Source organism: Carcharhinus amblyrhynchos, chromosome 4 (genome assembly GCF_965287045.1).
Source record: "Carcharhinus amblyrhynchos chromosome 4, sCarAmb.v2.hapA, whole genome shotgun sequence".
NCBI lineage: Eukaryota > Metazoa > Chordata > Chondrichthyes > Carcharhiniformes > Carcharhinidae > Carcharhinus > Carcharhinus amblyrhynchos.
In genome coordinates, this window is record NC_137327.1 from 40,527,339 (window position 1) to 40,542,745 (window position 15,407).

Consider the following 15,407-nt stretch of genomic DNA (forward strand, 5'->3'; position numbering starts at 1 on the left):
GTGTGGAATAACGACTTAACTGTTTAACCTGTTGGTGGAGAGAATCCAACTGATTAATGTTGGTGGTTCACTCATTGGGTAGTTATTCAATGCCTGTGTGCATAATCTTCTTTTAATGTCATTCAACTTCCCTTTTTATAGAGAGTTGACAAAAGTAAAAAGTTTGATATTTAAAACTAAAGGAAGAAAAACTAATTTTTAATCAATGCACATAGCTATGTGGAACACTGTGCTTTATGGTGGTACAGCCTGATGACATTCAGCAGTTACTGTCACTTACTGCTGGCTCAGAGACAGTGTTGCTCAGTGGACATCTAGTGAATTGCTTCCAGAACCATTCTTGAGCTGCCTGATAAGTGATGCACAAGAGTGATGCAGCACGACTCATCCTCTGAATTTCCTTCTTTATCTGTGAGATAAAAGTATACCCAGGACTTGGCTGTTGCCCAGGCACTTTTGCTGGCTACCATCCCTTTTATTCCCTTCATCCTGAATGCCTTTTACTGTTCTAGGTAAGGTTTCACATATGTGAACATCTTTGCAGTATCTCATTCAAATGGGAATTTTTCAAACATGAGTCAAGACTGTTGGGGGCGGGGGGTGGTGGTTAAGGAGAATATTCAACTATAGGGCCACCATCACAACCCAAGCCCAGCCTTCTCCTCATTAAGTACATCAGCACACATTTCAGCAGCAATCACTGAATTGAGGTCAGTCGAGGGCACATTGGTTGATTATTTTTTTCCTCCCCAGCCTAGGACACTTTGAGGCCCCACTGCCAACCTGTCTACAACTGCTAATTCAGTATGAATTAGGAATGAACCTGGACACTTCCAAAACCTTATGGCTCAAAATCACACTGGATAGTGCACATGCAGAATTAAGCCATCAGTTGAGTCAAAAATTAATACAGTTGGGCACCTTTTAAAAAGAAGGCAAAAATTGTAGATAAGGAAGAAAAAATGAATATTAAACATAAAGTACAGCAGTGATTTTAAGGCAGTAGTTGAATCTCATGATCTATCATTGAGCCACTCAATTCAATTACTAGACTGTAACTCACTGCTATTATGCTTTATTAAAATATAAGTTTTCCATTTTGCTGTTCATTTTGTGGCTTAAAATTGGAACATCTGTAGCTTCCACCATAGTTTATCATTTGCACCAGAATTTTCCGCAGCTCTATAGCTAATGTAAATGCATGCGGTGTGGAATACCATCACATGGCATGAAGACAGGGCAAGGCAGAAATGTCTTTAGCTCAGGATTACTTTGTGTCTGGCATATAATGTATGAGAAAAATGTGATGTGCTTCAATTGTTCTTTTGCTCATGTAAATGGCCATCAGTAACTCTCATTAGCCATGGCCTTTCACACTCTTGAAAGCACAGTGATGTTCCATCTCCATTACTGCTGCCAATTCCCAGACTTATTCCATGTACATGAGGTCAGCATTTCTGCATGTCACATAAAACCGAAGTAGCACACATAGCTTTACCAATGGTAATGTTTTGTGTTTTTTAATTTTAGAAATGTTACACTTCTCGGGGGGTCTTTATTTTACGATGCCGGGTAGACAAATCAAAATAATGTATAACATTTGCAAATTTCTGTAATTATTAGCACTTACCTTTTATTCAAGAAATGGATGGCAGATCAATAAGCAGTAGGACCCGTGGCTGAATATGTAATAAGAACAGCAGGTCAGATGAATGTAAGGACATCAAAATATCAGACAGTGATATTAAATAATAGTTACTCAAATAAAATTCAGCTTTTTTATTATTATTATAACATAGTAGAATAGTCGAACTTCAATGCAATATTTTCATCTGTGCGACAGAAAAATACACTTAGAATATTGGATTATACTACCGAGACGTATCTACTTACTAGTATACACACTATATACTATACACTGCGTATGCATGTTAACTGTGGTTAAATAAGGCCCCGGCTGAATACTGGAGTGTGCATTTGATTACATCTGCTGTATAATGGCATTCTCACATGGCATCACACAATTCTTCTTTTACACTTATGTGAGTGGTTATAAAGTTACTGCTATCGGTTGCGATGTAAATGCTGCCGAATTCAGATTGGTTCCTGGAATGGGTGGACCAAAGTAACAGGCAGCCATGGAGCCACAGAAATGGAAACCTTGCAAATCTGTACCCACATGCCAGGCTGTTCCAATTTCAGCTGACTGATTTTTGGTTAGGTCAGTTCTATTTTTGTCTTTTTCCCCCCTCAATATTCCTTTTCTTTTAAAAAAAAGGCCCAGCTACATGTGTCCTGTATTTTATTATCATGGATTTCACAATCATTATTACAACTAACAGCAGTAACACAATTTGTGAACAGGCGTTGTGATGGTCCCTGGGGAAATATGCTGAATGTAAAATGCAGATAAAGATCACTTTGACGCCTGCATTGTAAAAAAAAAGATGTGCAAATTTGTTTCCTGAAATGTTGCCAGCACTGGCTGAGCCCAGTGGCTCTGAAAAAGTGGTTGATGCTGATTATATTTTAGAGGTTAAAGTTCAGTCTTATTTTCCTTAAAAACTTGTGGCAGCAACATCAGTTTCAGGTTTCTCTGCGGTGTCTATGACGTAAATAAAACACTAACAGCAAAAAAAATCTGGGTGGTTTCTCCTCCCTTGAGGGCTACTGCAATCTCAATGGGAGGATGCACAAGGAAAGACCTAGTAATCTCCGCCCAAAGGCAAACAGACTCTGTACAAAATTGGTGGAAGCTGATGGGTGTTTCACACCAGATATTTCACAGAATTTTTATGTGACAAGACAACGATTGTTTTTTCCCCCCCTTTCACTTTTTTTTTCACTTTACCATCTGTGAGGTTCCTGACTTCCAGTTGACCTTGAACCTGTGTTTTTATAGTGGCCATTTGATTTATACAACTAGCCTACTGCGGTTTATTCTGCATGACCTTTTCTGCTTGCTCTCTCTTGAACTCTCAGGGCATTGAAAACTTGGCCGGAGAAAACTTTTAGTCTGATGCACAGCAGAGCTGTAAATAACAATCGCGAGGTCTGGCTAATTAAGGAAAAATTAGTTCTGCTTAAAGGGAAGGCTACATCATCGAAAAAAAAGCTGCTATGCTTCAAGAGACTTGGGCAAATCAACATCTTAATGAACAGTCATCCACGCTGTATTAGCCTATCTCAGCCAATCTAAAGTGCACCACTAAAATTTGTGAAACAAATTAGGAAAACATTCAATCACAAATATTTAGCTGTACTATAAGCAATTATCTGATGATGCTCAAACTGCTTGCTCTTTCTGTCCCTTTCTTCCCCCTCGGGGTCCCTGTCTTTGTTAGCTTGCCATGTTGATGTTTCTCAGCTAGTTTTAACTGGTTTTCAATTTATCCCTTGCTTCCACGTCAAATCCTTGGTCTCGCTCACTTTCATTTTAAGCATCTCTGCTAATAAGGGCAGCAGAGATGTTTTGTTTTTCTGTCAATGCAATTTTGTTATACTTTACTACTTTCAAGCCTAGACAGTCCCTGTTTAGCACTTCAAATATGTGTTAAATTGAGATTATGGAAATGGCAGACCTCACTGGTCTGGGAGGAAAGTGTTTCATAAAGAAACAAGGGTATTAAAAGAGTTGCCAGTCACTTACTGTATGTGTTGATCAGCAGCTGAATGATGTGTCGGTGGCCATGAAGGGCTGCTATGTGTAATGACATATAGTCCTAGGATTTGAACAGAAGACAGCAAATTTCAAGGCATCAAATGCAAATTACACAATTAGTTGACTTACAGAATTACAACTGTAATATGTACAGACAAAAGCATTGTGTCAAAAATCTTATGCATGCCACTATTTAAGCTGCAGTTGGGATAGTATACATTTTAGAGTATGTAATATGAATAATCCAAAAATTGTTAAATTTCACTTGAGAAACTCTCTTTACTGATTGTCAACAAATGAAAGAACACAAAAATTCCTATCCACTTGTGCATGTCAAATAACATCAAGTTAATCAGGGTGTAACATTGAGCCAATCAGGACTTTTGGTAAAGGGAGTGGATCAAGGTTGGCTAAAAAAAGGAAGAAGTGTCAATTCCAAATACATTCAAGGCCAATTATGAGAACAAATGTATGCAATGGTTACTGCTATGCTTCTAACTGAACATACAACTCGAATGGATAAACTCTTTGAAGATGCTGAGAAAAATCATCAATAAACAAATAGATCAAATACAACTATTTTATTAACTAGACTGATGCATACCAATTGAAGGACAATTCAGATTTGTGGACACCATGGTGGTACAGTGGTTAGCACTGCTGCCTCACAGCACCAGGGACCTGGATTCAATTCCGGCTTTAGGTAACTGTCTGTGCGGAGACTGCACGTTCTCTACATGGGTTTCCTACCGGTGCTCTGATTTCCTGCCACAGTCTAAAGATGTGCAGGTTAGGGTGATTGGCCATGCTAAATTGACCCTGAGTATCAGGATAAATTAGCAGGGTAAACGTGGGGTTACAGGGATCGGGCCTGGGTCGGATTGTTGTTGGTGCAGACCTGATAGGCAGTATGACTGTAGGGATTCTATGAAATTTATGTACAGCATTCTAGTGTATTAAATCATGCCCCATTTACTCTAAATATATCAAATACCTAATTCAAGCATAAATCCTGAACACAAAATTCTGCTGCAAGCATCAAGTTCCTCTCAAATGCTTAGCACGTCAAATCAAGTTGTTTCACTGCCACATCAAAAGTCAAATGAATTTTTGTGGAAATATGCATTTTTTTCCCAATAAATTATTTTTATGTCTAGATTGGAGTGCTGAATTAATGCTGGTGGTGTTGGTGGGGTGGAGAGTGGGAGGAATTTTAAAGTCCACAAATAGGCAGGTTTGGGTCAGTTCAAGCATTGAGATGTAATAAATCTGAATTCCAATCCCAACCCAGCTCCAACCTGCCCAGGGAGATGGAACAACAGTGAGCAGGCAACCAATTAACTGGCAGGACAGTGGATAAAGCATAAAATGAGGCAAGGACTGCTGGATTCAGGATAAGTCTCTTTCCATTTACCTGCTTGACACAGTATACCTGCTTCACCAAACCCTTCGAATCAGAATCCTCCCAACCGTGTGACAAACCCTTCAATTTCCACTCTGAGATCTTCAATCTGCCTTTGGCCTCCAATCACCACCCAGCTTCAGTCTCCCTAACATTGCTGCACTCTGTAACCTGAATTCCCCTCTGCTCAAGCTTCCCTCATCTTTATGGCTCTGGATTCCATTCTGCCACCCTTGCTCCTCTTGCCTCCCTCTATACTGATCTTCCGTACCAGGTTCTGATCTCTGCTCCCTGACTTTGATCTCCCTAATCTTCCCTGGCTCTGTGTTTTGAACTTCCTCCCCATTCCCCACCCCCACCACGATCCTTCCCCATCCCCCGTGGCTCCAGGCTCTGATCTTCTTCTGACTCTTGCACTCATGGCCAACCTGATCTTGCCTGGCTCCTCCCCACTTCCCAGCTGAGGTGTGATGCCTGCCTAACAGCCAGCCGGCTGTCCTGTCAACTTGGCTGCCTGCAGCCAGGAAAAGGAGACAAAATATGCTGCCATTAAATTCTGCAAGGTCTCCAGAAAATATATTCTTCCGTCTTAAAACAATGACTAACCCCCCACCCCCCCACCCTCTCTTCCTTCCCTAACTCCAAGATATGACAGCACAATAATTCAGTAAGCTGTGGAACTACAGTTTTAGCTTTGGATAGTTTTAGTCAGAGTTGACAGAAATCCTGACTAAGCATAACAGTTCTTGACAAATAGGTATTTATCAAAGCTCAGCCATATTCCATCAAATTCCTGTGGATGAATTATATCATGGAAGTTTGTTATTTTCTTATTTTTTCACAATATCCTCGTGGTAGTGGAAGAATTTGCAGTTTGAAGCTCATTCTATGACAGCAGCTATGTTTTGGCTAGTCTAATACACTCAGAGGGTTTTACTGACTCCCACAACCCATGTGATGAGGAAGCCCATACCCACTGGATGAAAATATCCTACTAGGTGTCAAATAAAAACAGAAAATGCTAGGACCATTTGTAGAGAAACGGAGTGAATTTTTTGAGTTCAGTATGAGTTTTCTTTGGGCACGTGTTAGATGTCAGTCTGGATGTTAGAACCGGAGCTCCGGTTTCTATTCATCAAGGCTGCCTGATCCAGAGACAGAAAATGGTACCACTCGTTCCATCATGGGTAGTGTAGCCGCACATGTCACCTTGCAGGTGCTGCCGTTGGGTTTGAGAAGCAGACCCCAGATTCCGGAAACTCTGAATTTGCAGGATAAAACATTGTTGGTGGAGTTCTCTCATTTTGGCAATAAGTCCCATGGCGGGGCTGGGATCGTGGATTTTTTCCCACTGCAGAGGCCGGTGGGAAAAATTGCCAAAACTTCCGGCCCATTATGCTCCTGGTTTTTTTGCACCGTATTCTTTGACTGGGTAGGCCTAATTTTTTATTTATTAGTGTTACAAGTAAACTTACATCAACACTTCATGAAGTTACTGAGAAAATCCCCCATATGCCACACTCCGGCACCTGTTTGAGTACACTGAGCATGGCCAATGCACCTAACTTTTGGACTGTGGGAGGAATCCAGAGCACCCAGAGGAAACCCGCACAGACACAGACAAGGAACATGCAGCCTCCACACAGACAGTGACTCAAGCCAGGAATCAAACCCAGGTCCCTGGCACTGTGAGGCAGCAGTGCCAACCACTGTGCCACCCGGGTAGCATGGCAGCATAGTCTGCCATGCTACCTGGGTGCCATACTGAAAAAGCAACAAGCTGACTCATTGTTGAAGAAAGACCTCTTGAAAATGAAGATAAATGTCTGGGAGCCCTCTGAGACCGGAAGATGGATTGCCTGAGGAAGAATATGGATGTGCAGAACATTCTAAGTCTGAAAGATGGACCCCCTCAAGGATACCGAATCTGGAACATCTACCTACTGATGCTCCCCTGACCCACTGGTGTGGTGTTCCATGGACCAGTGTCACAGGCTGCCTCCATCTTGAACTCCCGAGACAGCAAGGCATTATTCAGGTGAGTCCCAATAACTGCATGCCACATTGTTCCAAATGTGTTTTGCGGCAGAGATTCCAGTGAGGGGGCGGTTCGGGCCTTTATCTATATCCCATGAACGGGATGCAAATAAGATTCATGCCGGTCTCCATCAGGTTTTCTGACCTGCCACGGTGGACACCAGCAGAACATCCTATAGTAAGTTTACGCGGGTGTGAAACCAATTTTGGGGCCTCTCACCACATTGCCCTCCCCACATCTGTTATTGAATCCGTGGGTAAGTTCCATCCTGTGACTTAGCTCTGTTAGTATTTGATTTGACTTGATTTGATTTATTATTGTCACGTGTATTAACATACAATATTGTTTCTTGCATGCTATACAGACAAATCATACTGTTCATAGAGACAAATCATACTGTTCATGCTTCCCGAAGCATGGTACATTGGGGAGACCATGCAGACGCTACGACAACGGATGAATGAACATCGCTCGACAGTCACCAGGCAAGACTGTTGCCTTCCTGTTGGCGAACACTTCAGTGGTCACGGGCATTCAGCCTCTGACCTTCGGGTAAGCATTCTCCAAGGCGGCCTTCACGACACACGACAGCGCAGAGTCGCTGAACAGAGACTGATAGCCAAGTTCCGCACACATGAGGACGGTCTCAACAGGGATCTTGGGTTCATGTCGCACTATCTGTAACCCCCGTGACTTGCCTGGGTTTGCAAAACCTCACTTACTGTACTGTCTGGAGACAATACACATCTCTTTAAACTGTGATCAGTGCTCCTTCCACTCACATTATCAGCCACTTCAGGTCTTGAACAGCAGGTTAGGTGTAAAGATTCGCATTCTAATCAGTAATCGCTAAACTGTCTGTGCTTTATATGCTCTGTCTGAGGCCAGAACTCTCCATTCACCTGACGAAGGGACTAACCCCGAAAGCTTGTGAGTATATTATCAAATAAATAGGTTGGACTAAAACCTGGTGTTGTCAGACTTTTTACTGTGTTTACGCCAGTCCAACGCCGGCATACCCACATCATGACTACTATCGTCCTTGATTATGCCGGATGCTTTGCCGAGGCAGCGGGAAGTGTAGACAGAGTCAGTGGATGGGGGGGCTGGTTTGCATGATGGAATTGGACTACATTCACAACCTTTTGTAGTTCTCAGAATTTTTCTCAAAACAATTCTGGATACAAATAAAGTAGAATAAGTGCAAATATAGCTGTTGCAAAAATATTACAGAAAGCTTTTCAACATAACATAACTTTAGACTGCTGCCTAATTTATGATATGTAAGGAAAGAAATTGTTTTTGCTTAATTTTTGGTCTGCACCATCAGTTGCTCACATTTTTAGGCATTTATTGTTGATGGGCAAGGCAACTTAAAGAAAGCATGCATAAAGAAATTAGAAAATAGAGATGCATCTATTTAAACAGTCAGGATTAATGACCTACATCACCCATGCATATGTAGGGTTACGAGGATAGGGCCTGGATGAGATTGTTGTTGGTGCAGACTCGATGAGTCAAATGGCCTCTTTCTGCATTGCATGATATACATCATATTCTCTTAGCATATATAAGTCTTTGTAGCTTACATAAGTTTTGGTGTGAAGATTGTTGGTGATGAGTATGTTTATAATTTCTATTACTCTACTAGGATGGAAGCCAGACATGTTCATGAATTATCTGGGCAGCTATGGTAAATATCTCTCCAACTCCAAGGGCAGGATGTTTTTGGTCCCACCATCGAGGGACCCCAGTGCAAGAATGCAGTGGGCCAGCCAAAGGTTCATTGATTTTCGGTGGGACCAGAAGATCCCAGTGGCGTCTGAGGCTAGAAAATCCCAGCCCTAATTTCAAACAAGATGAATAGGATAGAATTGTGGTGTAAGGATTTCAAACCTGATTAATATGTTGACAGCAAGATCATCAAATTGAAGCAAAGTGAAAAGATCTATTAAGCAATATACGCTTAATAAACGAGGCAGCATTTAACACAACTTGACAGGTTATACTGCACATTCTGACTATGGAATCAGAGTGTGAAAAAACCCAGACTGGAACCAATGTCATAGGATGGGATATTACGGCCTTGCGAGAGTGAGACCGGAAAATCCCGCCCAAGGTCAACGGACATTTCTGTTGTCCACCCCTCACCAGCTCCAATTCTGTGGTGGGCGGGGCAGTAGAATTCTGGTGAAAGTCTTCACAAACCCTGGCTTTGCCTTGAACACTTGAGCCTAAATTTCTACTCCTGAGTTGGTTGCGCAGAGTCAGGACAACTTATGGCTCCACAAACCTAGGTTTGTGCTTGGAATTTTTGTAAATTTGTGTAAGTGAAAATGAGTGGCAGGTGACCCTGAAAAGAGTTTGGAAGCTGATGCGTGTGGAGGTGGGCTTAGTGGAAGGCCTGTCTCAGTACTTTGGCACTTTGTTGAAGAAATAAAAAAAAGCAAAAAACAATCCTCCAACCCTCATACTTTCCATGCACCATCCATTCCACTTCATATCCCCAACAATTGGTCCCCTCATTGGCCCTCAATACCCTTGATGCCCACCTAAGCACCTCCACTCACTTCCCATGGTCCCTTATATCTTCCACGCTAACCCATACATTCTATTTGTCCATATATAGCCCCTTTGCTCACAGCAGGAACTCATGTCATCCAGGCACCCCTACTGAGCACCCTTTGCTCTCATACCTACTATGCGTTGTGTGTGCGTGTGTGTGTGAATGAGTGAGAGTGTGTGTGAGAATCTATGTAGAAGTGTGATTGGTAAGGAGATCAAAGGTTATGGGGAAATGGTGGGAGATTGGGGTTGAGAAACATATCAGCCATGAGCGAATGGCAGAGCAGACTTGATGGGCCAAATGGCTTAATTCTGCTCCTATATTTTATAGTCTTATGACCTCATGCCAAGATTAAGTAATATGCTTAAGTACCTATTGATGAATTTGCTATTTAAAAAAACAATTGTTGATAATAACCCATTTATTATAGATAACTTCCTTTAATCCCATTTAAAATCAAGTATTTGTATTCACAGTCCAATTTCAAAGAGTTTAGGACCATTGGAACTGTCAATCAAATAGGCACCCCACTGTGATAATGATGCAAAATCAGCCATGTAGCCCCAATCCTGTAATCATAACCCACAGTTTTATGTCAGCAGGTTGTATGCAATAGCAACTATTTCTTAAACACTGTTTTTGCCTAATATTTAAAAGGCAGGATATTTAAATGTTTTGACGCTTGACAGTTTTTTTGACATTTTCCCAGACAGTTGTCTTGATGATTTCAATAGATTTGGCAGTTCTAACATGAATGTGCACTTTGTGTGCATATTCATATCTACCTTTAACATCCTAAAGAGCACCTTATCTCTCTCAAAGGACACCATATCTCACCCAAAGGGCAGCCTTGGATGTCCCAGGATTATATCCAAAAGGGTACAGTACCTATCCAAAAGGGTATCCTACTTCTTTAAAAAACCCCAGCAGCAATAAACCTCCTTCTACCAGATCTAAATTGCACAAGTATTGTTTTCAACATCCTACCAACCAAAATCAGATCTGGCTAAAGTGGCTGCATTTTAACATGTGCAGCTGCCTTCATAAGAAATGCGCATCGAAACCTGTCCCAAATCCCTCCCTACCCCCAGTGAAAATGGTGGTGGCCAGCAGGCTTTTCATACTATTCGGATCCTGGGAAGAGATAGCCCCCTTTTTGGATGTTTTCTGTCTGTTGCAATCAAAGTAGTTTGGACCTTTTTTCTTATACCCTAACCTGTTAATTAGACCCCTTTAATTACAAACTATTTGAGCTAATTGACCAGATACCAGGACACATAATTGATTTTGAATTGGTATCTGGCATTAGTTTCTAATCTACAACATTCCTAAAGAAGGAAGTTCTCAACACATCCAGCCACCTTATCAATTGATACTCTACTGGGTCTGATCAGTCCAATACAATTCCCTGCACTCAGACGCAAGTCTTCAAGCCAGGTTTATTAAAGTTCACTTAAGAGTGTGACATATGTTAAAGTTACAGAATTAGAATGTATGATTTAATTATTTTACAAAGCTTAATTCTAAGGCATTATTTTCTCGCAGTGTTTTTACTTGAACAATTCATAGTATAGATTCACAGAATTCCTACAGTGCAGAAGAGACCATTCGGCCCTTTGAGTCTATACCAACTCTCTGACAGAGCATCTTGCTCAGGCCCTCTCCCTCGCCCTATCCCTGTACTACATCCAACCTTGCATATTTACCCCCATAATCAACGCGTCTTGGGACAATAAGGGACAATTTAGATGGCCAATCCACCTAACCTGCACAGCTTTGGGGTGTGGGAGCAAACCGGAGCTCCTGGAGGAAACCCACACAGACGTAGGGAGAATGTGCAAGCTCCACACAGATAGTCACCCTAGGCCAGAATTGAACCGGTCCTGGAGCTGAGAGGTAGCACTGCTAACGACTATGCCACTGTGTCGGCGATGAGTGGATATCCAGTCTTTAGTAGTCTAGCAGAGTGGCAAGATTTGAAAAGGCATGAATATGCCTGTTTCCTAGTTAATTAATTAGGTAAAATGCATCAACAATCCATAATGGAAAGCTGACTCATCAAGTTAGGTTACTGGCTTTTTTTTGCTTTAGATGATACACGAATCTGAACTTTAGGGCCTTTGAAGTGAAACAAAACCTTGTGCTCATCTAACTATGAATAAATTATTTGGACAGCTCCCAAATAATTAATGTAGTGTAACAATTCCAAAATAGCTAGGTAATGGATACCACTTTAATTGAGTTATCCATTTAGCAAGACTGAGCCAACATCCCGATTATTGTTCTACGTGTGAAAGTGCAGATTGTTCACATTCCAATAAAGAATATCAAACCTCTGTGCTCAGTAACCAATGAAATAAATGTTATGCTGCATACACCAATTCATAAGCTTCAGTACCATATGCATTTATGATGCATGATAATCTGTGACAAAACACCAAAAACAATGGCTGGAAATTTCCTGGAAGGTTTTTTTGTAACGCTGCATGACTCCAGTTTATTTGAACACAAATTTGCATAGACATAGTTTATGTTAGTCTTATATTGAAACATTAGTGAGCTTAAATTTCCTTGATTGTTTTTGCCCCTTCCCAGATACACCTGCCAAAAGCCTCTACCGTTCATTTATATAGCTCTACTACCATTCAAAGGACCATGCAATTTACCTGGATTTACACAAGCAGAACACTGGAGTAGATTTAATCCCAAAACGTTAGGTGCTTCTCAACCTGAATTCACTTGGCGTCAGTATACATGAGAATTCTGGAATGTGATAGTAACTGTCAATGCATTTATTTACAACTTTTTTTATTGAAACATGCGTCAAGAAAAAGATACAAAAGTCTGAGAACGCATACCAAGTGATTCAACAACAGCTTCTTCCCTGCCTCCATCAGTCTTTTGAATGGGCCTACCTCGCATTGATCTTTCTCTACATCCTAGCTATGACTGTAACACTACATTCTGCACTCTCCTTTCCTTATTTATAAACAGTATACTTTATCTGTATAATACACAAGAATCAATACTTTTCACTGTATAACAATACATATGACAATAATAAATTAAATCAAATCAACTCACAGATATTTAACCAAATTTGTATCAGTCTCAAAATTCCCTCACATGATCAGAAAGGCCAAGTGACAATGTTTTTGTTCTGCATAATAATGGATGATGACAATTAATGAGCGACAGAAGCAAGAGGGTCTAAGAATCATGGGAAGGCTATCATCCATTCACTGTTAACCCAATTGGTGGCACTCCAGTGACACTTGTTTTACACTTGTTCCTATATTGTGTAAGAAAATGAGCACTGCATGAAATTTAGGCATAAATTCCTGCTCAGTGAAATTGGCACAGAAAGCAAAATAAGTTTTGCAGTTATTCTGCATAGGTGCCATTAGGAAATTTAGGGCCCATGACATTATTTTACTTTGGTTTGATATTTCACCAATGAAAATAAAATTCTGACGATATGAAAATGCCAACCATTGCATGCAGTGCTCTAGCGACATAATGAGAAAAAGCATCAACCAACAGTGCCATAAATTTTAATGTCAAACCGTCCCTGGGAACTACTTATTCAGTACTCCAACAACCATAAATTAATGCATTCCTGTACTTAAAAATACTAATTGTATGCCATCTTAATTAAAATGTCCATAAAAACAGATTGTCACACCTGTACAACTTGATGTATTTCATTTATGAGAAAGATTTACTCGGCTATACACCTTCTAAGCTTCTGAAATAAACCTAATAATTGACCAATAGTTATCTGGGTCCTATATTACTGCTGAAATAGCTTTGGGAAATTTAACATTACTTCCACAAAAAATCTAATTCATGCCTAAGGGGAAATTGTTCTTCATTAGTGTATAAAAGTACATTGCATATTTAAAAAGGAACTCGAATGCCTGATTTATTTTATATATATATATATGTATATTGAGTATGAGAGTTGCCTCATTATCCCAATAAGAGGAATTTGGAATTTGGTGACAGGCAGAGTCATGTACGTTGTGTAATATATAAAGGCCACAGACTCTTCAACCTTTTCCACCTTTTTTTTGCTATGTGTAAATTTAATGAAGCAAAGAAAGGTCAAAGATTTTAAACAAAGGAAAAGGTGGCATTTATAGAGGACGTTCTTTATAAAACATGATCAATATTTGTTAAACAGTCCAATAAGCAGAGTCAACTGCCACATACACTAAACCCAACCTGCCTATGAAACAAACATCCTTTGATTTATTCTTGGAAAATGAACTGACAAGTTACTTCAAGCTGAGCACCGACAGTGAGTAGAATGAATGCAAGACACTAATCAGGGAACAGCCTTCAAAAGATAAATGATGTAATCGCTATAGCATTGCTGTAACTTTTGAGTTTCTTGTCATGACAGCTGTAGGCCTTAATGTTGCATGGCAGCTATGCCGAAACCAGCCCCTGCTGTCAGCACAGCTATCATCTTTCATGGGTCATCTATTATCTACAGAATCTGTCATTATCCTAGGCCTTTTCAAATTGTTCCATCCAAATAAAAGAACGGTGGCATTTATTTTATACTGGAAGCATTTTGGGGAAGGAGGTGAGTGTGAAATGGAGGTGGGTTCTATGTTTGTGAATGCAGCTCCAGAGGATATAACTGGTACTTTGTTTATTTGGACAGATGCACAGAGGCATCTCTGAACTTCTGCCAGTGATCAAAGGAACTGATGATGTAGAACAGATTCATGGGCTATGTCCTATCAGCCTCCAGTTTACTCACCATCCATCATTCAAAGACTGAGATCTATCTGAATGATGATCACACCCTAAACACTAAAAATGAATTACTGCTCCAGTTGAGCCAGGTGTCTTGCCTCCAGAAATGAAGGCAATCTTGTTCACGTAAAAGAACTCACTGAAATTTAAAAACCCACAAAAAGTAGTGGAACTCATTTTAGGGGAACAATGTGTCAAGTTAATTTGTAGACTTACAAGACTGTCAAGTACTAAACATGTCTGTGGGAGTGAAAAATATCGTTAAGGGTGAAAAAAGTTTAACTGAGATAATAATGCGTAATATATATATAGAGTTGAATATTAAAATCAGCCTAATTTTTCCTGGAACAGTTAATCTTAAGAGGCAAATAATTTTATTAAACAACAAAAAAATTTAAATGATAAAAATTTAAACTTAAAAAAATTGACACTTCATGAAAGCAACATATGATATGCTATTTCCTGCATACCAGTGAGTTGTATCTGCAAGCAGGTTATACCCTCGCTTATTGTTTTTTCAAGACTGACCAATCGCTACAGCTAAGCTGTTAAGTCTTTTTGACAAATACTTCAGTTAGCATCTGTGTTTGTGAACAGGTGATTGTGAGTTAGTTTGTGTGTCAGAAGGGATGATTCCAATACTCAAATACCAGTGTATGTGTACGGGCAGGAGCATGAATGGGAACTATGCACAGCAGTTTAAAAGGGATGGGTGGTACTGGTAGATTTTCCCACATTCCTCCATTTTCAATATTTCGATACAAACTAATGAAATGTGGATTATATGATTTATTGACAAGCATAGGTTATTTGGAGGGAAGTAAAATTGTCTGAAAGAGTATGGGTAAGGTAGCATAGTGGATATATTACTGGATAATCCAGACACTTGAGTTCAAATCACCAATGGGGCAATTCAGAAATATAAATTCAGTTAACTAAATGGGGACTAAAAACCTATCAGTAATGATGA

At 40.2% G+C, this 15,407-nt stretch overlaps 1 long non-coding RNA gene across 4 annotated transcripts in view; it reads right to left on the bottom strand.

Annotated features, from left to right (window-relative positions):
* Positions 1-12,448, bottom strand: part of LOC145341938 (uncharacterized) — a 77,390-nt gene extending 64,942 nt beyond the window's left edge. For all 4 annotated transcript variants that reach the window (XR_013886471.1, XR_013886473.1, XR_013886472.1 and 1 more), the window contains exons 1-3: positions 12,334-12,448; positions 3,650-3,722; positions 1,631-1,679 (exon numbers count right to left, since the gene is read on the bottom strand). This is a non-coding gene — a long non-coding RNA (uncharacterized LOC145341938). The remainder of the gene's footprint in view (positions 1-1,630; positions 1,680-3,649; positions 3,723-12,333) is intronic.
* Between the last annotated feature and the right edge of the window lie 2,959 nt (positions 12,449-15,407).